The sequence below is a fragment of the Pogona vitticeps genome, chromosome 5, assembly GCF_051106095.1.
Source record: "Pogona vitticeps strain Pit_001003342236 chromosome 5, PviZW2.1, whole genome shotgun sequence".
NCBI lineage: Eukaryota > Metazoa > Chordata > Lepidosauria > Squamata > Agamidae > Pogona > Pogona vitticeps.
The window spans coordinates 59335629-59359596 of record NC_135787.1 but is presented as its reverse complement, the minus strand read 5'-3'; the positions used below and the strand labels follow the sequence as shown (position 1 = coordinate 59359596).

The following is a 23968-nucleotide window of genomic DNA, read 5'->3' as shown; positions in this document are numbered from 1 at the left end:
GATTCCTTCAGTCCAGCTTTTTGCATGATGTATTCTGCATATAAGTTAAATAAGCAGGGAGAAAATATACAGCCTTGTCGTACTCCTTTCCCAATTTTGAACCAATCAATTGTTCCGTATCCAGTTCTAACTGTTGATTCCTGTCCCACATAAAGTGGTGCCTCGCTTGACGGGGATAATCTGTTCCAACGAAATCACAGTAGAGTGAAATCCTCGTCAAGTGAAATAAAACAGCCCATTGAAATGCATTGAAAACCGGTTCAATGTGTTCCAATGGGTGAAATACCTCAGCGTCCAGCGAAGATCCTTCATAGGGCGGCCATTTTCCAATGCCTCTGCAGCAAAAAATCCATCCTGAACACAGCGGGTAGCCATTTTGAACAGCCGGTGGCCATTTTAAAAACCCGACAATCAGCTGTTTTAATCATTGCAATGCGAAGAATCGGTTCCCGAAGCAGGGAACTGATCGTCGCAAAGCAGATTTTGCCCATTAAAATATTGTTTTGCGATCGCAATAGCAATCGCAAAAACATCATCGTGAAGCTAATTCGTCGTCAAGCGGGGTAATCGTTAAGCGAGGCACCACTGTATAGATTTCTCAGGAGATGGGTAAGATGATCAGGCACTCCCATTTCTTTAAGAACTTGCCATAGTTTGCTGTGGTCCACACAGTCAAAGGCTTTTGCGTAGTCAATGATGCAGAAGTAGATGTTTTTCTGGAACTCTCTGGCTTTCTCCATAATCCAGTGCATGTTAGCAATTTGGTCTCTAGTTCCTCTGCCCCTTCAAAATCCAGTTTGTACTTTTGGGAGTTCTCGGTCAGCATATTGCTGAGCCTACCTTGTGTTGATATACCGTCCATCAAATTATTCAAGGGTTCATACTAGCTGGGACAAACAATTTAGGCCAAAACAAATTACTGTGACCATGTGTTAGTAGGGTTTCTCATGAGCAAAGAAAGTGGATGTTATAAGAATTGCTGGGAACCAAATCCAGCAACTAATTATGTTAAAGGCTAGTTTGAGAACATGAGATTATAGAATAAATAACATGGTCATTTTCCCTTGACATAGCAAGATATCTCCTTATATTAGTGAAATATATGCAATTGTTAGATTCCATATTAAAAATAGCTTGGAACATTGCATAGTGTAATTTAAATTAGCACCTGATTTTTAAAGTCCATAATTTGGGACAGCACATTCTCTGCTGTAGCAACTAATTAAGCACTTACTGTAAGGTTACGTTTTTCATTAAATCAATAGGCCCCCAGTGTCAGTAACAAAGACCTAATTACTATGAAGTAAATTTAGATTGGAATTTGAATTAAGGAGTGATTTTCAATCTAGCCACAGTGTGTAAATATTGTAAATTGCCAGAATTACAGTTCAATAAAATTGAATGGATTTTACTGTAGATAAAACAAATGCAAATGTGCCAAAAGGCCTGCTGAAATGCTACAAACAACTTGGCAGGATTTGTACATGCCTAGCATCTAATATGCTGTTTTTGCAACAATCATGTCAAGGCATGAAAATGCAGCCCCCGTTTATGTTACCATGTTCTAAATATTTCATTATCTGTTCCGAAAATGAATAAATTTAATCTCTCCCAAGTGATCAAGCAAAATGATGGCTAATGTGCCCACTTACTGTGTTGCTTTAGTTTGATGACTATATTGTTGTGCTAAAGCACAGTATGAAACCAGGTTATCAGGTTATAACTGGCAGGGATGAAAAAAGCCAAGTGCTGGGAAATACAAAATAAACTGTTTTCTAAGCATGAATCATGCACTTTGAAGAGTCAAAAAGAAAAAAAAGAGAGAACCGTATAAAATTACAGACAATGGCATTTCTAATCAAACAAGTATAAAACAGAGTAATTGGAACTTTGTGAGGATTTCATTTTGCTTCAAACAAGTATTGAATTCACATTATATTAATTAAAGGGGGAGTTATGTGGCAGGTTAGGTTAGGTGAAAATCTGAAAAATGCCTATATCAAAAGGTCTTACTATTATTACTTGTTTATTGGTGACCTGAGAAGCCACAATATTTGGCAATAAAAATGAGATTCTGAATAGATAGTAAAATTTCTAAGAGTGGAACCTGAGGTACGCATTCTCAAGAATACGTTTTCCTGAACACAGTGGATCTAAAATTTGAATAGACAGATATGCATGTGATTGGTCTGCAAATTAGCCCCTAGCAAAGTTGCAACTTATTTCTCAGTGTTATTATCACTGAGAAAGAGTGTAATGACATTACAGTTCTGGCAGAGCAAATCAACATTCTACAAGGCACTTCTAAAAAATGGAATCAACCCAAACAAAAATATAAAACTTTAAAATTTGACTTTGTCTCAGGATCAGATTTGGGATAGATATAGCAGACAGTCTGCTCTTGCTGTGTGTCAGGTTTCAGGTAGTTTAGGCAAAGTTGTTTTTTTTTTTTTTTTTTTTTGCAAAAACCAACAACATTTAAATATTCCCAGACTTACAACAGATCAAATAAATTCTAAAGATCCATCTTCATTTATTTTATTTATTTATTTATTTTATATCCCGCCTATCTAATCAATTAAGATTACTCTAGGCGGCTTATCTTGAAAGAGAATAGTTGGCCCAACCCACGTTAATTTGGAAGGAATCTAGGCTGCAGGGGTTGAAATATTGATCCTCCAAAAAAGCCTTTCAAAAGGGTAAAACAGTGAATTTCTTCTAAATTGAGCATACGTGGAACAGGCTTACCAGCAAGAATGTTCTGAAGTAGAAACAATTTTGCATCTTTGTGAGCAGAGAAGGGAAATGTTTGGAGGGCAATGAAAGATCACATAAACAGTCATAAAAGAGATTTTCTCCGAAGAGTAAAAAGAAAAACAAACAAACAAACAAACAAACCTCCAGGCTTGCTTTAAATGAACTAACAGAGTGACAGTCCTCCAGAAAGGGGCATTTTGCTATGTATCTTCAGGGAAATAGCATTTAATTTTGTATGGAACATTCAAAGTATTTCTGCATTACAAAAGCACAGAACAGTTTGTTCCAGCCTTGAGTGCTTTCGGTAAACATTGTTTCAGGATTTCTGAGAACAGGATCCTGATACAAGTTTTCAAAGAGGAAATCTGAACTTTTGACCCTGTCAGTCAGGACCCAATTAGCTCACTGTCAGGAAGAGAACTTTTAAACTCTTTCCTGGCAAAACAGGCATTCGTCCTGGCAAAGGAATTTTGTGTCTAGCTGTAAAAACATTTTTAAAGACATTTAAAAAAGAATAGAGAGCATATATTCAGAAGCTCACTAATTTAAGCTGTGAAATTACTATATTTTGCTTGGTGGCTGGGGATGGTCTTACTCAACATTATCAGAGCTTTGGTGTCTATATACTGTCATAGTTTCAACCATTTCATTCATCTTATCACTATGCAATTGTCTGGCAATTAAGGGAAAAATCTCCAAAGGTATTATGTGCCATCAAGGCACTTTTGCCGACTGGTGATTACATATAGTTAATGATTTCCAAAACGTCATACCATTAACAGCTTTACTCAATTCTTGCAAATTAATAGCATCACATTTTAAGTTGTTCTCCCTTCCTAGTCCCCCACCTGGAAAACCATGAAAATGGTTGCCGTATGTCAGAACTGACCTGACGGTACATGATAATAATAATAATTATTATTATTTGACTTATAATTATTATTATTATTATTAATATATGGCTTTTGTACAGTTATATACAAACTGATTTCAGTGAAACCCTTTGTAATGCCAAAACTATTAAATATGCACTGTCCTCTCACCCAGTGAACCAACCAGTTTATGTACTCTTAATCTATTGCTACATTGTACTACTCTTTAACAACAACAAAACAATAATTATATGTAATTTTGACTGAGCCTGGTGTTTTATAAGGATAAGAATATGTGTTAAGTCAATTCTGATTTATGATGTCCCATTTCAGGGTGTTCTAGGTAAAGAGTACTCAGAAGTGGTTTACCATTTCCTTCTTCTGGGGACATCCTGGGATTGTGCAGCTTGCTCAAGGCTGCCTCTTCTCCCTGGAGGGACAATGCAGAATCAAACTCCCAAACTCTGGCCAGATACCTAACTCATTGAGCTACCCAGGCAGCTTTAGGGTCAAGTACAATAGACTATAATATGGGAATTCTAAGACATCTGGATTTCTAGATCCACCTTTCTGCCCCATTTATATACAGTATACCCAATTTGGACATTGTCACTTAGGGGTGTACTCACTTTTGTTGCCAACAGTTTAGACATTAATGGCTGTGTGTTGTGTTATATTGAGGGGACAGCACATTTACACTGTTGTACAAGATGTATACTCACTGCTTTCCATTGTAGTCAAGTGTCATTTCTTCAGTGTTGTCACATGAAAAGATATACTAAAATATTTATGAAATGTGACAGGGGTGTACTCACTTCTGTGATATACTGTATGTGTAGCCACAGTGGCTATACTTTAACCACAACCTGCAACACTCCCTCCTCCACCAGCAAAGCCTCCCAAGTCTACAGACTCTTGGACTGGAAAGTTGGAAGGTCTCTCTCTCCTGGCTATATGCATCAAACATTTTAATTTGATTTCTCACCAATATATAAGATCCAGATATACCATCCGAAAGATTCAAAGAGCAGCTGAAATTGCATTCTGGCTGCATTCTTATTTTCTTACATTTTCCAAGATTCTGTGCCATACATGTTTAAAAAATCATACCTGGTCTGTGATTTCAAATACTTTTAACTTAAAGAATGACTGTCAATATAACAAATTTGCGAACTAAATAAACCACAAAGGCTCTTGGAAACAACTCCAGTGTACCTGGGACAGGATTGGACCAGGTTATACTATAAAGGAGGTAATAAACAGGGTTGCTTGTTTAAAAAAACCTGCAGGAGGCCCACTTTGCCAGAAAACCCAGCTGTAGAAATGTAATACTATCAGCACAGAAGAGATCAAGGATTTCAACAATTTCAGGATCCAACTTAATCAAAATCATACTTCAGCAAGCCAGCTGAAGACAATAAAGCTTCATACCATTCATGGCTAATACAGTTCTAAGTCCTCTTCACTCTGTGGTAGATTATCTTTATATCACCTATACTCGAGACCTTTGTGAAAAATTCTATATACTGTAAATTGTTCGTAACACAAAAGTATACTGGCTAAATTGAATGTTGCTAAAATTGGTGTCTTGCTAGATTTTATTATTTTTTTTAAAGATTTTTCCCACACATATCTTACTTCAAGGGCTAAACTGGGATCAGTGTAAAGTTGACTTCTCTCTGCAATACCTTACTGAGCACACAGCTGACTACTTTCATACTGGTTGAATTTTAACATCTGCCATGAATGTACAAGATACATGGGACCAAAAAAAGAGGGTTTATTTTTGAGGGAGTGGGCAAGGGGGAACCTACAAAAAGAACCATTTCTCATTGGTGTAATAAATGCAAGTACATGCTTTAAAAGTTTCATATGAGTTCTAACATTGTAAAAGTTGTTTCTCTTAGCATGGTTTATATGATACAATTGCTGCCAATGACCAGGCATCTCCACTTCTGGCAAACGTACACTGCAGTGATTGCTTGGCTTTCATCAGTATTGGACAGATCACATGTTAAACTTCTCTGAATGCCACACCCTAGACATCTGTGATCCTGGGGTGGGGGAGGTGCATCGTTGTTTTTTTGCCTCAGCCTCATGTAGAATATTCTTTTTTGCATTTTGATCTCCTCTATGCATCCAAACAGCATTATTCTTGAGTTAATCAGTTGCTTGCTATCTAAGGGAATAAATAAAGCTTTCATCTTGAAAGATTCATCCTAAGCACAGTAAGACCCTCATATTCACTGAATCAATATCCACTGATTCATTTATCCACAGCCTGAAAATACTAAAATTTTAAATACTTACAAATAAGGATTTTCAAGATGTAATGATCAGAATGGGCCACTAGAGGGATCCAAACACCATGTTATATAGATAAGCCATCACTATTTTGTCTGGTCTCCTAGTCCAGTGGTCCCCAACCTTGGGCCTCCAGAAGTTCTTGGAATACAACTCCCAGAAGCCCTCACCACCACCTCGGCTGGCCAGGATTTCTGGGAGTTGAAGTCCAAGAACATCTGGAGGCCCAAGGTTGGAGACCACTGTCCTAGTCAATTGAGGCAGCTTCCCTTCAGAGCAGCACTGTTGTTGTAAAACTCACAGCTAGATTGGCTGGTGAGGCAGGAGGAGGGGCTCTGACCTAAACCAAACTACCTCCTCGGAGAGATTTACCACCTCCTGCCCTTTCTGCCTTTCAGAAAGCCCCTTCCTCAACACTCTTGGAAAAACAAAGAAATGTGTTTTTTTAATTGACTTTGAAGAAAACCCACAGAGCCATTGAGATTTTATGTGTGTATGTGTGTGTGTGGAGTCATTTTCAGTCTTCAGCACAGGAACGAGAGAAGATTTAAACTCAGTTCTAACTTGGTGAGATAAAAAAAATTAAAGGTACAGGGAAGTTCTGGGTCCAACAGACTGTGTTAGCTATAATCTACGCTTTTCACTATCTGTGGGGTTGGGATTAGAACTGATCCCCCTGTGGATACAGGGTCCTACTGTACCATTCTATGCTTGTGGGTTTTGAAAGTCTGCTAGAGCTGAGGGTCTTGCTGACAGAAGGTATGTCCACCTGATTTTGTGGTCCCTTGGTTCTCTTCGAAGCTACTGAGATCATTATGTACCCAGACAAGTTCAACTAGGCTGTCCAACAACTGGGAAAGAAATGATATCCTGAGATGGGATAGGAAGACCTGGAGCCAGGTTTCAACAAACCTATACCCAATGCTTTTTACTGTGTTATGCTAGAGTAGTGAAGCTCAAAGTGGTTACCTGGCTTTTTCTAGAATAATGGTTACCAACTTCGAGGTGTCTGATAACCTTGGTTATCAGACACCTGGTTAATACCATAGGCTCTTGGCTATGTAAAATAAGGTTGTTACAGTCTAACTACATTTATATGGCAAACACTGGGCTGTTTAAACATATTATACCTGTTTTCAAATGAAGATACTGTATATGCCACTTTATAGGGTGCTGGTGGAATATGGACTAATATGTCCCCTCTGGAGATAAATATACAAAATCGATGTTTTTAACAAGCAAAACTCTAGTTAATGTTACTTTCAAAACATTCTTTTTAAAAGATTAGCTCTTAACAGCCTTTTTCTGGTATTCGATCGCAAAAGTAATTAATTTAACATTAACACATTAGTTCTAATGCATTATTTCTAAGTTCTGATATAGAGAATGAACTGTGATAGACCAAGCAGTTTGTTATCACGGCATGGGAAACTGAAGCAATGGAATTGCTGTCCAGATAGACATATGAGCTGTTTAGGCTATAAAAACAATGACTAATGTATTTAATGTTATCATCTGATATATGGATCTTGCAACAGACATCACAGGAAAACATTCCACCGATTTTAATAAAATTCTGTGACATGTAGTACACTTAGGATCAGAGTGACAAAGAGTAAAAGATAACTTGGCAATAGTAGCAGTTGTATCTGTTACTTGAAAATTGACTGACAGGATAATTTTTTATACATATGCAGGCGACAGATGCATTAGAATGGTCCTTCACTCAGTGCTAGTTATCTGTGCATTTTAGCGTTTACCTTTACATATTAATAATATTAATCCTAGAAAATAAAGACATGCATAAAAATATAGAGGACATTACTGATTTACATGGAAAGCCTTTTTTTTCTTTTTCTTTTTTTTAGATTAAATCCTGTTTCAATTCTATTCTCTCAGGGATGTGCTAACAGTTTGAGCTCAGCATGAAAGCCATCAAACACTTGAGCTGAAATTTAGATTGGGCAATTTTGCCTGGTGAAGTAGAAAAGGACATGTGGAATGGCAGAGAACAGAATGGCTTATGGAAAGGCAGATGTTTTAATAACTTGTTGTCTAGTGGGAGACTCCAATATCTAAATTTAAACGCTGGAGAACATTTGATGGAAATGTTGTTAGGAAGAGCTAGTTCCCTGCAACTTGACACAAATGTGCACATGTAATGCATATGTAGATTTGAAGACTGACTCTAACTGAAGGATGTTAAAAGCAGAAATACAGTTATTGAGAATGGCGTAAACTTTCTCTTCACATGAGGGAAGGAGGAGCAACTAATATATTTCCCTCCATACACTTCTAATAATGAAGAAAGGCGGCTATGATTGCAGCATCATGGAATGTACTTAGTGAAAGACCACTCTGAGTCTCTCTGTTCAGTCTACTACTCTCAAACTGAAGAATTAGTACAAATCTTGAAGGGCCAATTATTTGGCAACTATTTCTCCCTTTCATGGACTCCCACCAGTCATGTTCTCTGTGTTGATGCAGGTGTAGTCAGCACGAGTTGTTTTTCCCCCAGGTGATTGGGTTCGGTAGAAGACAACTTTAGGGAATCTAAGAGATGGTCCATGGTTTGGGTTCTTCATGGTCCTGATGATTAACCACTGGTTCAATATATGGTCCCAGTCAGTTGCAGGGCAATCTTAGAGTTAACAGGCTCATATTCCTCTCACTCTTGAATTCAGATCCAGGACTATGACGACCAATTAAAAGTGAAATTTTATGGTGAAAATGTTCTAAGGGGTAGTGAAAGACATTTAAATGCTCATTTATGGTATTCCTAAGTGTTTGTTTTCAACCTACTGCTCCACAGATGTCTGAAATGACAGTTCCCATAATCCCCAACTCATTGTCACATTAACTGGGGTGGGTTATAGGAGTTGCCATACAAAACATATGAAGGGCAATATATATATTGCTTGTCTCTACACCAATATATGTGTCTCTACTTGTTCCTGCACAACTACTGCAATGAAATGGATAAGCAGAAAGCAAATATTTCTTCAAACAAAGCAAATATGTCATAGTATGTTTTAAAATATTCTGAGATTATTGTATTCTAAAAAGTGCTGCCCCCAAAATTTGTGCATTTGTATTTGTTCACTAATTTAATCTCATTTGCATTTCCTTTGCTTCCTTGACAATGCAGATACTTGGTAAAACAGAGTTAACAGAATATAAAACATACTTCCAAAATTGCTAGGGGGAGCAAAGTACATTTTAAGCAAATATACTTACTAAAAAGCACAATCACCCAAAATTATACCTACAAAGAAGCTGAAATATGGTATATTCATGTTTTCTTTCCTGATTTTGTGCAAAATATTGTGTTACAGAGAAGTTACAGTCATGCTGACTTCACAGTCATATGTAACAGAATGCATTTGATCAAGTTAGACATAATCTTAATTTCTATGATTTTGGTAGCATGAAATGCTTCTACGCACTATTCAGATTTGACAAGCACCACTTGAAGGACATCAGGAATCAGATTACTGCTCTGGAAAGCTGCATAAGAGCAACTTCTGTTCTGAATATGCTTCTGTCCTGAGTTCAAGGGGAGGGCCTTCCTTGGGAGCAAAGAAAAAAGAAAAAAAGCATGCACCTTATAACCACACCTCCAGACAGGGATTGGAAAATTATTATAAAAGACTTAATACATTTTGTTAATCCTTACTGAGCTCATAAATGTTACAGTTTATGTAACTGTTGGGTGAGCAACATTTTGTCTACTGAAGATCACCAGGAAGTCGCGACTAGAATAGGCCCACTAAATTGGAGGGGATTTGGTGACTGTATGTAAATTCCATTGATTCAGTGGGCCGACTCTACTTGTGACACAGGTGGATTTTAGTAACCATTGGGATTTTATGATAACTGTTGGCGTTAGAGACCGAAAGATTGCTAGAGAAATCAGCATATGATACTTTGTTTGGCATCACTTAGTTTATTGTTGGCTGTTTCAGACATGCTTTTTTATGAGTTTATGTCGCTTTCTTCTAACTAGTGCTGTCCAGATACATACTAATTCCATTATATAATTGCTGGTTAGGTATTATTGGATTTATTGTCCAACATACCTGGAAAGTGTCAGGTTGGGGAAAGCTAACTTCAGAGCACAGTAACAAAGAAACGTTGAAGTTAAGTCTGGCTACTGATCTGCTGCAGCTTTTCTCTTCTGCCCATGCCCACCTGCAATCAACGTGCATATACTTTCCTCACACAGGGAATAAACACAGCAGAATAAACAAAAATTGAAAAATCCTAGTGAAATTACCTCTAAGAATGTCTAAAATGCCCTTTAAATTTAATTTTTTTTTTAAAAAAAAAATTAGAATATATTACTCATTACTCCAAAACCTCTAATAACATTGATACTTATTAAGTTCCTTTTGAAATGTAATGACTATGCTATAACTGGTAACTTCTTTCAGGTGATTGTCTTGCTTTAATTGATTCCCACCTCTGTCTCTGCCCAGCCAAGGTTTTCATCAAAGCACTCCTTTAATTGCTAAGCTGCTGCTGCTACTTCTACTACCACCACCACCACCACCACCATCATCAATCATCATCAATAATCATCATCATTATGATGATGATGATGTTATTTAGTTCGTTATTTAGTTAGATTTGTATATCTTTCCTCCAGGTAGCTGAAGCAAGTACCTACAATTCTTCTCTACCAAACCTGATCCACACATAAACCCTGTGAAGGTTGGTCAGACTGAGAAATAACTACCTTGTGTTGAAACACATTTCTATCCATTACTCAACCTGTGAAGCCATACCATGAAGAAAACTAACCGGAATGCCTTAACTGCTTCCTTTTTTTTTTTCCTTTTTAGCTGTTGATTCCCTTTCAAGAGAGAGAAAGATACAACCCAAGCATTTTCTGTGTTTCCTGCTTGACCCTTGTTGGTGGCTTTCCTGAGGCACCAAACCCTTTAAACCTTTTCTGCAAATAAATTATCACTGGCTGCAATTCTGAGAACATCTTGTTATTTTTCACTCACTTCTGCATTCGAGGTGGTTCACAATTTTATTTATTTATTTATTTATTTACCCAACCAACGACCCCTTTAATGGAAACCACTACTGTGAACAGTCATTACAATATAACATAACTCTATCCCCCCAAAATATAAATAATAAAATTAAAAAGTCCACAAACCAATAAAACATGACCAGATAAACACACAAGCTAAAAAAACCTAAATAATGATGACAAACTTCAGGTGACATATGGGTCACAGAGCAGACTAAATGACAGGGAAGATATATTTAAAGGCTTCTTTGAAAAGTGTAGTTTTAAGCACAGTGTTTTTTTTGGGGGGGGGTCTCTAAAGGGAGGCTATTCCTAACTGCTAGGACTACCATCAAGAATGCCTGACTTCTATTTCCTGGTAAAGCTTTCAGTTCCATTCTGGTACTGCGGCTGTCTGTTGCATTCTGAGTTTGTTTCTTAAAGAAGCAATATAAAACACAGGGCCATATCTTTTCTGTGATGAAAAAATGGCTAGATTGCAATTAGAACATGCAGATGTGGAGGGATGAATCATTAAACATTTGAGAGTGGCTATCTTTGATACAGAAAATTATGGTTAAATTTGCTTTGGGCAAAATAACCCTATAGACAAAGGCCAAAATCCTGTTCCCTAGCATAGTAACTCACTGGAATAAGTCTATAGAGTCAGTGGAGATTTGTTGAGTCAACTCTGTAAATTTCATTTATTCTAATGGGTCTACTTTAGTGTAGTAAGTTGCAACTAGAATAGGCCTATTTGAATAATGAAACTTATGAAGGAGTTAACTCACCAAATTACCACTGATTCAACAGACTTTCTGACTTACTCTTACTCTTAAGCACTGGATATCAGACAATATATCATGATTTTTAAAGACCAATCACAACCTTAGACACAAAATATCGTTAAAAGCATTAAGTAAAGTTACTAAAATCCACAACCTTTTAAAAGTATGCAGGGTCTTTCAGAACAAGAACAAAATGCAATGGTTAGAAACCAATAGCTAAATAAACAAATTCAAACTGGAAATAAAGCATACTTTCAAAGAAGCAAGGGTGACTGGTTCATGAATAGAAGAGCTAATGAAGATGGTAGGTTTCTCCAAAGATTAGGAGCTACTTTAAAGGCCTTGTTTTAGCTCCCCCCCCCCCGTCCCTTATTGCTTGAGAAAGTAATAACTGAGAGAGATTAGGTTGGCCTCTGCAATATAGGTCATACCATTTAATCTCAGTGGGCCCTTTTGACCTTAAAATCTATGAATCCCTTGATTCCCAAGCAGTTTAGAACCCAATTTCTAATGAAAACATACACTTATCAATCCATAAAATTCAATGTAGAGGGCCATAGTAATCCATGTAATAAGAATTATTGCCTGAATTGTTTTCTAGATGAAGAAAGGAAATCTGTTGATCTACTGGAGCTCAGCAATTGATGTAAGAATGCTCACAGTCTGCAGTGAGCAGACTGTTGTAGGGAATAATCCTGATGGTGGATATGAGACAAATGTTTGGAGATGCTTCTGATCTACAAGACATACTGGAGTCTTGGGAATAGTTTTGAGGTACCATAGATCTGTTTGTGTTTCAATGATCCTTACAGGGTTGCTTTTGCTTTTAATTTTAGCAAACTGTAGTGTTGTTGTATTCCACTAAAATGCAGGAATGCCTCAATCCAGTTCTGATTGTATTTTGAATCAGCAGGAACACCATCTGCCCCACTTATTTTCCATTTCAATTTAATATTCGTAGTCCTGGAGTAGCCTATATTATCAATGTCACCCCACCCCCCATGCCAAAGTCTTATCTTCAACTTTCATTCCACTGCTTCAAAAGCGCTTTGAATTTGCATCTTACTCTAGGGAATATGTAGTTTAAAAACATTTTTTCTTTTTTTCTTTTTTATTTTTTTATTGCTCAGCTTGCTCCATTAATTTCTGAAGAAAACTCACCTACTGCTGTGAATATGACAGTTCTCAACCTTGGTGTTTTTACAGGATGTCCCTCCCCAGGGAGTAAGCAACACCATTCTGACTTGCCTGGCTGGAACTGCACCTCATGCTGGGTAATCAGCTACTACAGTACTAAGGAAGCGACCTAGTATGATTAACAGACTGCCCCTTGTGAATGCTAAGGAAAAGGAGAAACGGTAAGATAGGGAGTGAGTGAAAGGAAAAGACAAGAGGAGCTGTTTCAAGTCATCCTCTACTTTTCAATCAAGACAGATAATTTACAGATGCATCAAGTACCTTAATTATTAGCAGCACTTAGTATTTCATACATCTAGGTAAGCTTTATCGTAAAATAATATTCATCATCCTTATCAAACATCTTTCCCCCAATTACTTCTTTGAGCAAGTGAAGAACAAAATTCATTTTGTAATGATTATCTGACTCACAGAAAGCTGATTTTCTATTACTTCAGGCCCAAGCCTTTGACAAGGGCACAAAAAGGATTATTTTTCAGCAGTCTCCAGCCCAGCTAAATCAGCAGGTAATGCAATCTACGATGCAGAGTGATCTTCACCTAAAGCCCTCTTCATTGTTAATATTTCTCACATCTAGGATGTACCACACTAGCAAAATTATTTGAGGCATCTCTCTACCATGTCGCAAGAGAAACAGCACCATATTTACATAATTCTATACATATTCCCCCAGGAATGTTTTAGGAACAAAATGCCTAGACTTTTGTCCCATGTTAAACTGCATTATTTATTTTACTTTATTTATATTCTGCCTTTCTCCTCAAAGAGTTAAAGGTAAAGGTTCCCCTTGACATTTAGTCCACTCTAAGGTGCAGTGCTCATCCCTGTCTCCAAGCCATAGAGCCAGTGTTTGTCTGTAGACAGTTTCCGTGGTCACATGGACAGTGCTACTAGACACAGAATGCCGTTACCTTCCCACCGTTGTGGTACCTATTTATCTACTTGCATTTTTACATGCTTTCAAACTGCTAGGTTGGCAGGGGCCTCAAAGAAAAGTAGATTATAAATTATAATCATACAATAATAACAAGTTAAAAATACAACATAAAACTATGTATTAAAACAAATATTAACCAAGTTAAAAAACAATTTTGTAAATATTTTAAAAACATTTAAAAATATCTAAATATCAAATATAGAGTGTTCCATGGACTCTTTCTTTCTTTCTTTCTTTCTTTCTTTCTTTCTTTCTTTCTTTCTTTCTTTCTTTCTTTCTTTCTTTCGTGTATTTGTATACACCCAATTTAGTGACAAGCACAACTCTTGAGTGGTTTACAATGACAAGGTATACCAACCAACAGCATAGACCAACAACTAAATCAACAATAAATAATTAAGAAAAAAATAAACCAAAGTCTAATCTAATAAACCTGAAGCATCAAGCAATCATTCTCCAAGGAGGCCCTGGTATATTTTAAGGAGGCCACAAACTGGAAACTAGTCTCCACACATCAGCTTATAAGGTTTGTTATGTGACCTATACAATCCCAATTCGGTCTATATTTCTTTCATATTGGGCTTATGGCCATGGCCAAAGAAGGTTGAGAATGGCCGGCCTAAAGAATGGTGGGCCTGGCAACTGCAATACGTGAAAACTGAAGGGAGAGTACCCTTAAACAGTGGTGTAGCATGGGTTGTCAGCACTCAGAGCAAAGCAAGTGTTGTGCTCCCAAACCATGAACCATTGTATATTTTCTTGAGTAACCAGTTGAGTAGGAGGGGAGAGACCTGGTCACAAGTGAAAGCAAAGTGTTGAACTGTGGCCTTCCTCCATCCTTCCTGTCTTGCTTGGGCACTGGGGGAAGATGACCAGCCAGCCAGCCAGCTAGTGCCAGCCCTACTTATGACCATTCTGAGTTACAACAAGCTCCGGTCGCAAAATTTTGCTTCTACTTGTGACCGGAGCTTCCACTTAAGAACAGAAAAAGGCAGGGGGAAAAGGCAGGAAATTCAAATTTCTAACTGTAGGTGGTGCCGAGGCTGCTTCTTTGTAGATTTTTCACCCCAGCAGTTAGAGAGTGTGCATCATTGTTGTAGGCTTTGGAACTGCCTCCTTCTGCTTCGGAGTGTGTGTGTGTTTGCAGGGAGGTAAGGTGCTATTTTCTGGTTTTTAAAAACTGTTCTGGGTGTTTTTGCGGCGTGGCTTTGTGCTGGAGGGGTTATGTGCTGGAGGGGTTATGATGGGTCTTGCAGTGTGAATTTAAAATGTGAAAAGTAGAATGCAATATTAAATTAAAAATAAATGTGAAAATTAGACTGTAATTTTAAAATGTAAAATTTATTTATTTATTTTTGCATTCTGTGGCTCCTAGGGTTTGTGTACTATGACCTCATTTTTGTTTTAAAATGTGTGGGTTTAAAATGTGACTTCAAAGTCTTTTTGTTTTAAAATCATGGTGTAAAATGGGGTTTAGACTCAAGTCTCTCCCCCCCTTGTCTTCTCTCTCTCTCTGTGCTCTCTTTTTGTGCTGAGGGGGTCTGTTTGCTGGGACAAGGTGTTGGTGGGTGGGTTTAAAATCTGTTTGGTTTTAAATGGTGTTTGGTTTTAAAATGTGTTTTGTTTAAAAGGTGCTTGGTTTGGTTTAAAATGTGTTTGGTTTAAAAGGTGCTTGGTTTGGTTTAAAAAGTGTTTTGTTTAAAAAGTGTTTTAGACTCCAAACTCTCTCCCCCCCCCATTGTCTTCTCTCTATCTTCTCTCTTTTTGTGCTTAACAGCACAAACCTTTGTCTGAGGGGTCTGTGTGCCCCAGTGATGACCTTCTTTCTTTCCTCTTTCCCCCATTGTTCCTTCCCTCCCTCCCTCTTTCCTTTCCTGACCTTTTTTTAACCTATCTTAGGTTAAAAGAAGAAAAATTCTCCCCGTAGTGGTAGAGGATGGATTAATCGCTTTTGTATTCGTTCCTATGGGAATGAATGCTTCGACTTGCAACTGACGCCTCTACATACGACCAAAAAACAGCCAGAATGGATTAAACAGGTTTCAATCCATTTCAATGGGAAATACCCATTTGACTTACAACCATTTCAACTTATGACCATCTTCTGGAACGGATTATGGTCATACGTCGAGGCACCACTGTATTTATAAAGCTGCTATGTACTACAGAGAGGTTTGGAGTCATGTATGAGTCTGCCTATTTTTACCTATGAAATACTCATGCTGGCTGAGGGTGGTGAGTAGCTAAAGTCCAATAAAATATATTTGCCAAGCTCTGATGCTTGCAATGTGCATCTACTCATTTCAGTACAGTGAATGCAGAAACAGCACTAAAATCAGATTCTATAAAGAATCTTAAAGCATGCCTAGCCCATTGAAATAAAAGATTTCAGTTATTCCTACTTCTAAGATCAGACAGTAAACAGCAACCTTGGGGCTTTGTGGACTGCAGGGCTTGGACAACTGAAAAGTATGCTGTTTAATTTTAATCCAGAACCAAGTTGGTGTGATCAGATAAATAGCTGGATCTATATCCCTGACAAGTTCCAAATTAGAAGCAATAATTCGTACTATGGCTCTTTACATAATACCACATTAAGACAGATCACAGAAATAAACAGTAATTTATCTCAACAGAAACCAATCTATTCACTCTACTTCCCCACATGAATACCGCAAAGATCTACCATCTCTCTTTCAGAATGGAAACTAAACTGACACTTTTCCCAATCTTTTCCCATCTCTCATAGCTACTTATCAGTCAGAAGCCAAATGACCTGTGTTAAAATATCCATCAATTTTTAAATATGTTTACTTAGTTTTTCCAGGGACAGGGTAAATGAAATGCAAATATCTAAAATTAAATTTTGTGTTGATGGGAGAACATTATCACAAGGATGAAAACTGACCTGTATCCTCACTTTCTAATGTCATCCTTGCTTTGAGGGCAATGAGTCATCTGTAAAAAGGGTGAACTATTTCTGTCTAATGAGAAGCCAATATGCAATTTACAAAAATGTCTTATCAGATGCTGCTGCTTCTTAGAATAGTTGCTACACTGTTCTCCCCACTTGTTTTCTTTGTCTTATTACATCACATAATTACAGATGTTTTATTCCACTTTAACTGCCATTGCTCCATCCTATAGAATCCTGGGATTTGTAGTTTGGTGAGAAACATAGAATTCTCCACTAGATAGCTTTAAGGCTGAATGACCACAGGTGAGAATTCTGTAGCAGGGACTTTTATGTACTTCACCAAACAATAAAGGTTTTATAAGGTGGTGCCATGACAGTTAAAGTGGTATCAAACCATTGTAACTGTGTTGCATGGCTATGCATGGGTACATTGTAGCCACATTTATAGCTGTACCCAAAACCCTATACCTATGTCCTGTTTTTATAGTTGGAGAAGGGGTAGCCATGTTAATTAAGGTGAAAACAAAATAAAAAGTAAAAAAGACCAAAATGTGGTGGCACCTTAAAGACTAACTTTTATATTTTTTTGATGTGAGCTTTTGTGGTCAAGTCCACTTCATCAAATATAAGAGAAGGAGAAATAACATGGCAAATATTTATACATGGCATAAGGATATCAATATAGAGATCATGATTGGTTGGTGAGAAAGTAAGTGGGTGATGATGGTGTCTTTGATATGCAGGTCTTTATTAGAAGCTTTTGTGCTGTAAAGAAAGTGAGACTGTCATAAATTAAGGATGGTAAAATAAAAACAGTAGAGTGACATGAATGCTCATAGAGGGCCTATTCAGAGTTATTGATGAACTTTTCTACAAGCTGTTCTTTGTAATCAGTTGTACAGTGTGTGAATTACCCCACATCTTGTGGATGGCCACAAGAGCAGAGTAGAATTTGTTTTACCTTAGAATCTGTTGAGGGAAAAGCTATACAGGAGATGGAGTACAGTACAGTATTTGTAGTGTTTATATCTGGTTGTGCCCCCCCCAAAGCCTTGGCTTATATGAAGTCCTTTGATATGTGTGTCTAGCATGTGTAAATGATATATTTTATCTCAGCTGTTTCTCTCTGGGTTGTTGACCTGTAGTTTCTTTTTTCTAGGATGGCCACTTTCAAATTGTCTGTGGAGTGTCCTGGTAAATTAAAATGATGTGTAATGGATTTCTGTGTATTGCCACTCCTGGTGTCTGATTTATTATCATTGATTCATTTGTGTGGAGATTGTCCCATTTATCCTATGTAGAGTGCAGATGGGCACTGTTGGCAAAAAAAATGGTATAAATAACATTGGTAGAGGAACAGATAAATGTGCTTTTGATTTTGTGGTTGATCTTGTCCTCTTTTTATGTAACATAGTCATTGGCCTGGAAAAAGAGCAGAATCCTATTGGCTATTTACATCAAAGTAAGTGTGCACTGTAATTAATTATCAAGTCATTGCATTTACACTGGGGTAAATTAAAAAAATAAGATTCTAGCCAAACAATGTGAGATAAAATAACGTTGAGTTAAATACCACTAGACACAGAAGAGAAAGCCTGCATATATCTTCCAGTGTATATATGGAAGTTCAAATTTGTGTACACAATCTGGTGATTTGGCAGTAAGTATCCCAACCCTGACCTGGTTGTCCGAGTGCTGTAAATAAGACTATGTAACCCTTTCCCCCCTTATTGTGAGTGTAAAGGGGATGCCTCTGCAATCCCTGGCAGGCTGTCTGTTTTGTCACTGCACACCCTAACATGAGACCTTGGGAGTAGGTCTGCCTGAGAATGCAGGTGGTAGGAGAGGACAGGACATTTGAGCAGAAGTGAGAAAGAGGAGCAACACCAGCTGCAGGAAGAGGATGCAGGCAGAGATAGGTGGTGGAAAGAAATAATAAGAGGAGTGGGGGGGTTCATTGTTGTCAGTGTTAGAAGCATGGTTGGTGGCAAGGGAAGAGCAGTCCCTTCTGCACCCTGGGGAGAATGGCTCCTCCAAGACCTGGGGACAGGAGAGTGGGTCAGCTTTGCTTTGGGGAGTGACCACAGTGGGCGAAGCACCCATCTTTACTGTATCAGAGCTTCTAAGATTATGACTGAACCACTCTGTGATCCTTTCTAGGGAAAACCGAGGCACTGGAGTTATTGTCAAACTCTGCCCCTTTAGTGGGGGTGATGTGGTGCATAGTGAGACAGTAAGATGTTTTGTGCACGCGCGTGTGTATGTGTGTGTTTGTGTGAGAGAGGGAGTGACTATGAGTGAGCCTTGGACAGATTTTGTGTATTTCCAACATTGACTTTTGAGCATTTTTGTGAATGCGTAAAATGTAAAAAATATCTTAACTGTACCTTAATTGTCCGGCTATTAAAAGTTCTGTGCACTGCATGAGTTTGAATCTTTTTTAAGTCAGTTGTCCTTGTGTGCTTGCTGTGTTTGTGTGTGCTTCCCTACACCAAGTTAAAGATTATAGTTCTGAGCAGAAAACATGACCAAGTAATATGCTTGTTATCTTAGTCTTCTGTTGGGGACAAAACCTCTTGTAAGGCGACATGAATCTTTGACAGGATGTCTTCTTGTTGAGATGGTCTATCTTGACCAAAATGTTGCCCCCAGGAGATTTTCTCACTTTCCTGCCTTGACATTTTCAGAATCTGAGCACGTACGTCCTGAAATATAAATGGGTAGATGTTGACTTCTGAGAATGTAAGCCAAGATGCCTAAGGCCTTATCCTATGAGTCTTGTGAAGAAAAGGTAAGGCTATATTACTGAACCGTGTCCCTACAAGTCTTGTACTGGGGTTTGGTCTATACATGCTGCTGATCAGAGCAGAATTCTGGGGTGATAAGCGATTGTATTGCTTGCTGCTTCACTCCAGTGCTGGAAAAACAAACAAACCAGAGCCACTCATTCCATGGAAAAAACTCCCCACAAAGAAAGGGAACAATTTACACTCTAAGTGTCAATTTAGTTTTATGGTTTTAAAAAAATTATACCAGAACATTCAGAGCGGCCCTGAGTTGGCTAGATAGGCGGGATATTAAATAAATAAATAAATAAATAAATAAATAAATAAATAAATAAATAAATAAATAAACAAACTCCTCACTCCAAATCTGAAGGTTCTGATTCTCCAGCTGTAGCAATTCCTGGACAGGGACAATCTGGGTATGATAACCCATCCTTTGTTAACCTCTTGTCTGGTTTATTGTAATACATGATACATTGGGCTTCCCATGAAGACAACTTGGAAGCCCCAGCTTGACAGGCCTACAGGAGTCTTGGATGTAGAGAAGGCTGTGATCTCATCAATGCAGAATAATAGAAACACACCCCTTCCTAGGACTGAGATCTTGGGATTCTCTCTCTCTCTCCCTCTCTCATTCTATATTTGTGTAGTGCTGCACTGTAGTGATCTTCCCCTTAAAAGCCTTACAGACAAACCATTTCAATTTAATCAGGTCACTTTAGCCCAAAGGAGCACAGTTTGCCCCATTCCCCAGTTTTCCAAGATTCGTGAACGTGTGGAGAGCCCACATGTTAGTTGGTATCTCTCTTGCTACAGACAGCTTTCCACATGGAGAATGTGAAAGAGGAGGTAGGCCCTTTCTCCTAAGAATATTGGAGAGAATCTGGCAAGTACCATCAAATAAGGTTCTTGTTTGCTCCTGTTGTGTGTTCTGAACTGGATGTTTTACTGTACATAGCAGAAATGAGAGGAAGATATGGGTAATGAGGATAGAGCAAAAGCTTACTTGGATGACAGCAGAGGTTTCAGCCAGATTACCTTTTGGCTCCTTTCAGCTTTATGATTCTAACTTTCTATAGTTAGAAATATTAAAGAGAGAAAGAACTGTCAGAAAGGAAAGAAGAAAGCCCAGTGCTCAAGTGTTCTATTTCACAGATTTATTATGCATTTACAGAGCAGATAAACTCAGTGGGAGAAGTTAATATCAATTGATAGATACGGTGGAGGTGGTGCCCACACCGAGCATGAGCTGCTGTGGTTTAAGTAGATTTTAATGCCCGGTTGGAAATATACTTTGATGTAAGAGAAGAGTTCATGGATTGACTGAGAAATTGTAAGGAAATGACTACCACCAAAGACTTCAGCTCTGCAAACATTTCTTCTGTTGGAGCAAACCATAATGTACAGATGGCTTTTCAAAATTCCTTTTATGAGAATGAAAGATTCAGAGTCTTGCAATTTTTAATAGAATTTTAATTGGCTCTCTCATTTTTGTTGTTCTTGTTGGATTTTCACTTTTGTCACAAATGTCTGGGATAGGATGATGCCGAAATGGGAAAGCATAAAAAGAATCGTAAGAAATTGATTACCCCAAATTCTTAATTAAAGTAAAAATATTGAGAAATAGGGCAGGGTTGCAAACCCTATACAGAATCCATTTATTTGATGAGTGATGTTAATGTGTCATACACAGTAGGACAGCAAACTACAGGATGGCCATTTCATTTAGATTTTCCCTTTATCTCTCAGCTAGTCCAACAAATTTGCAGGCTGACATTATTGGACCCATTTAGATCATTGTAGAAAAGACTCCCACACCATTAATGAAATTTTAAAGGGATTTTGTAAAGATATACAACAAAAGGAAACCAAGTAGCTTATAAAGAGAAGTGCTACCAGTATGGGAACATGTACACCATGTCTTTTAAAGGAATGTGTAGATAAGGCAATCTACAAATAGGAACCAGCAGATCTGCCAAGTCCATTTCTTGGGACTCCTGCCCTCTCCCATCTTCATGTATATTCTCTACTGCTTCTGTATAGTTTTTAAACCACTCCCAAAACCACCATATGGATTTTTCAGTATATTTTTGAATGCATGTATTTAATGGATGCATTGAAGGGCATATGCCCCACACTGATGAAATAATATTGCATACATTTGAGAAATGCAGAGTGTTTTTTGCACATTTTTAAAAATGTGTGCATGGTACAAAGTAACAAACAAAACCATTATAATAATTATTTCAAACAAGTAGAAGGGAACCATGAAAAGGAAAAACAAGAGCATATTTCTGAAAGGAATCAAAGGGAAAGTTAACCCAGAATTAGGGATGCTGAGAAACAAACAAGGGGGTATCTGGCCAGAGTAAATACATGAAGAGTAGATGGGAACAATATACTGAAAAACAATACCAAAGAGCATCAAGAATGGAAGATTTCTGCAAAATAAAATCTTTTGGTGACTGCAGTTTTAGAAACTGAAGTGAAAGTTCTTCTCAAAGGATTTAGGAAAAATAAATCACCAGGAATCAATGAGGTATCAACAGATCTATTTCAAGCTAAATACAGAAATTATTACAGTCTTAAAAAGAATATGCCAATAAATGTGGAAAACAAAACAATGGGCCTTCAACTGGCAATGTTCCATATATATTCCAGTCCCAAAGAAAGCCAAATCCAAGGAGTTCAGAGTCAATTGGACAATCACACTAATTTTCCAGAGAATCAAGGTGATGCCCATGACTGTACAACAAAGATTCTATGGAGGTCCAAGCTGGATTCAAAAAAGGAAGATGCATTAGAGAATATGATGCAAATATACACTGGTTTTGGGGGCATACCAAAGAATTTCATAAGTTTGTGATATTTTCAGTGTATTTGTTCAGACTAAAAAGATGTTTGGAAAGAGCATCTACCCATGAAGACGGGCAGTACTAGTCCTGAAACATAATCAGCTTCCATAAATCTGGATTACATCCTTGAAACTCCTCAATGCTGCTTCTTGCCTACCAGCACCAAAACTTGGTTTTTTTCCCCCCCATTCAGTCTGATTAGATTGTTTCCTTTTTCAACACCCAGGCAAGTGGGATATAACATGTATTCCAGTGGCCTGGGATAGCCACTAGACCTCAAGAACCATTAAATGACCTCAGGCACATAAATATATCCTAAAAAGAGTGGTCAGTGCTCTTAATGACAGAATGCCATGTTTTATGACAGTATGACAATCAAAAAGAAAGGGAAGAAAAATAAGGGAAGAAAGAGGCCCAACCATACCAGTTATATTTAAAATACAGACTTAAGAACATTTTGATGCCTGCGACATTTTACACCAGTAACTGCAAAAGCCACATCCATCTCCACGAGACAATATGCATTTATTGAAATCCTGTGGTGTAACTTATGCCTGCATAAGAGTGGTGGCAGAAGGAGCAGGGGTGATTCTTGGTAAGTAAAAAACTTTCTACTTCTGTCCCATGGATTTTCTGACTCACATTTAATGCCTTTTATTGTGTGGAAGCTGTGGGTACCACGGAACAGAAAGAGGAAGTATTCATTATTGAAAATTGCTCTCTGCCACAGACATAGAGATGGACACAAACCAGAAAAATAGTAGTTTGTGGCTAACCACAAACCATCACAAACCCTTGGAAAAACAAACTGGTTTGTTGTTCATTTTTCTGTTTCACGCTTGGATGTTCTCCTACCTGATTCTGCTGCCTCTGGCTCCACTTTCGCTGCCACTGCCATGGGCACGTGCTCAGAGGCAGCTTCAGATTCCTGGCAAGGAAGCCGTGGCAGTGTGGCAGCAGTAGCAGGTCAGTGGAGGTGACAGGGCCAGTGGGAGTGGATGGTGGGCATCCCCTGGTGCTGAAGCCAAGGGGGGGGGGGAGAGTGTGGTTTTTCATTTTGCTTCAACAAAATGGGATCCCAGAACTGGGTTGTGAAATGAAGCACAAAGCAGCCCAGTTCATCTGATTTTTTGTTTATGTTTTGTCTCATGCCCATCTGTAATCATCACCCCTTCAAAGGTGTAAGTCATGCAACAGGATTTCAGTGCGTCTGAGTGATTCTAGAATCTGAGACAGAAATTCCCTTACACTCTCCCAGTCAATAAAATTACAGTAATAAAGTTAAATAACTATTAATTTGCTGCCCTTTCAGGACGCTCAAATTCTTTTGCAATAGGTGGCTGCAACTGCCTTTGCCCTGCTAAAGTAGTTCTTCAGATTGTGAATGATCTATTTTATGTGCTGCCACAACAAGATGTGTATGCTCTGGAAAGGCAAAGTGTTTCAAGGCTGAGATAATGTCTGAGTGCGTGCAAGATGTGACAGTAAAGAGTTCTGGGAATGAAGACCCACAAAGGTAGCACACACAATGG

At 38.1% G+C, this 23968-nt stretch overlaps 1 protein-coding gene and 1 long non-coding RNA gene across 5 annotated transcripts in view; one reads left to right on the top strand and one right to left on the bottom strand.

Annotated features, from left to right (window-relative positions):
• The window catches only part of TENM3 (teneurin transmembrane protein 3), a 1852170-nt gene that overhangs the window by 1072258 nt on the left and 755944 nt on the right, over nucleotides 1–23968 (bottom strand). The gene's annotated exons all lie outside the window — the stretch shown is intronic.
• LOC144589401 (uncharacterized) overlaps nucleotides 1–23968 on the top strand; it is a 32209-nt gene that overhangs the window by 6540 nt on the left and 1701 nt on the right. The window contains exon 1 of the long non-coding RNA XR_013545486.1: nucleotides 1–23968. This exon is cut by the window's left edge and continues 6540 nt beyond it. This is a non-coding gene — a long non-coding RNA (uncharacterized LOC144589401).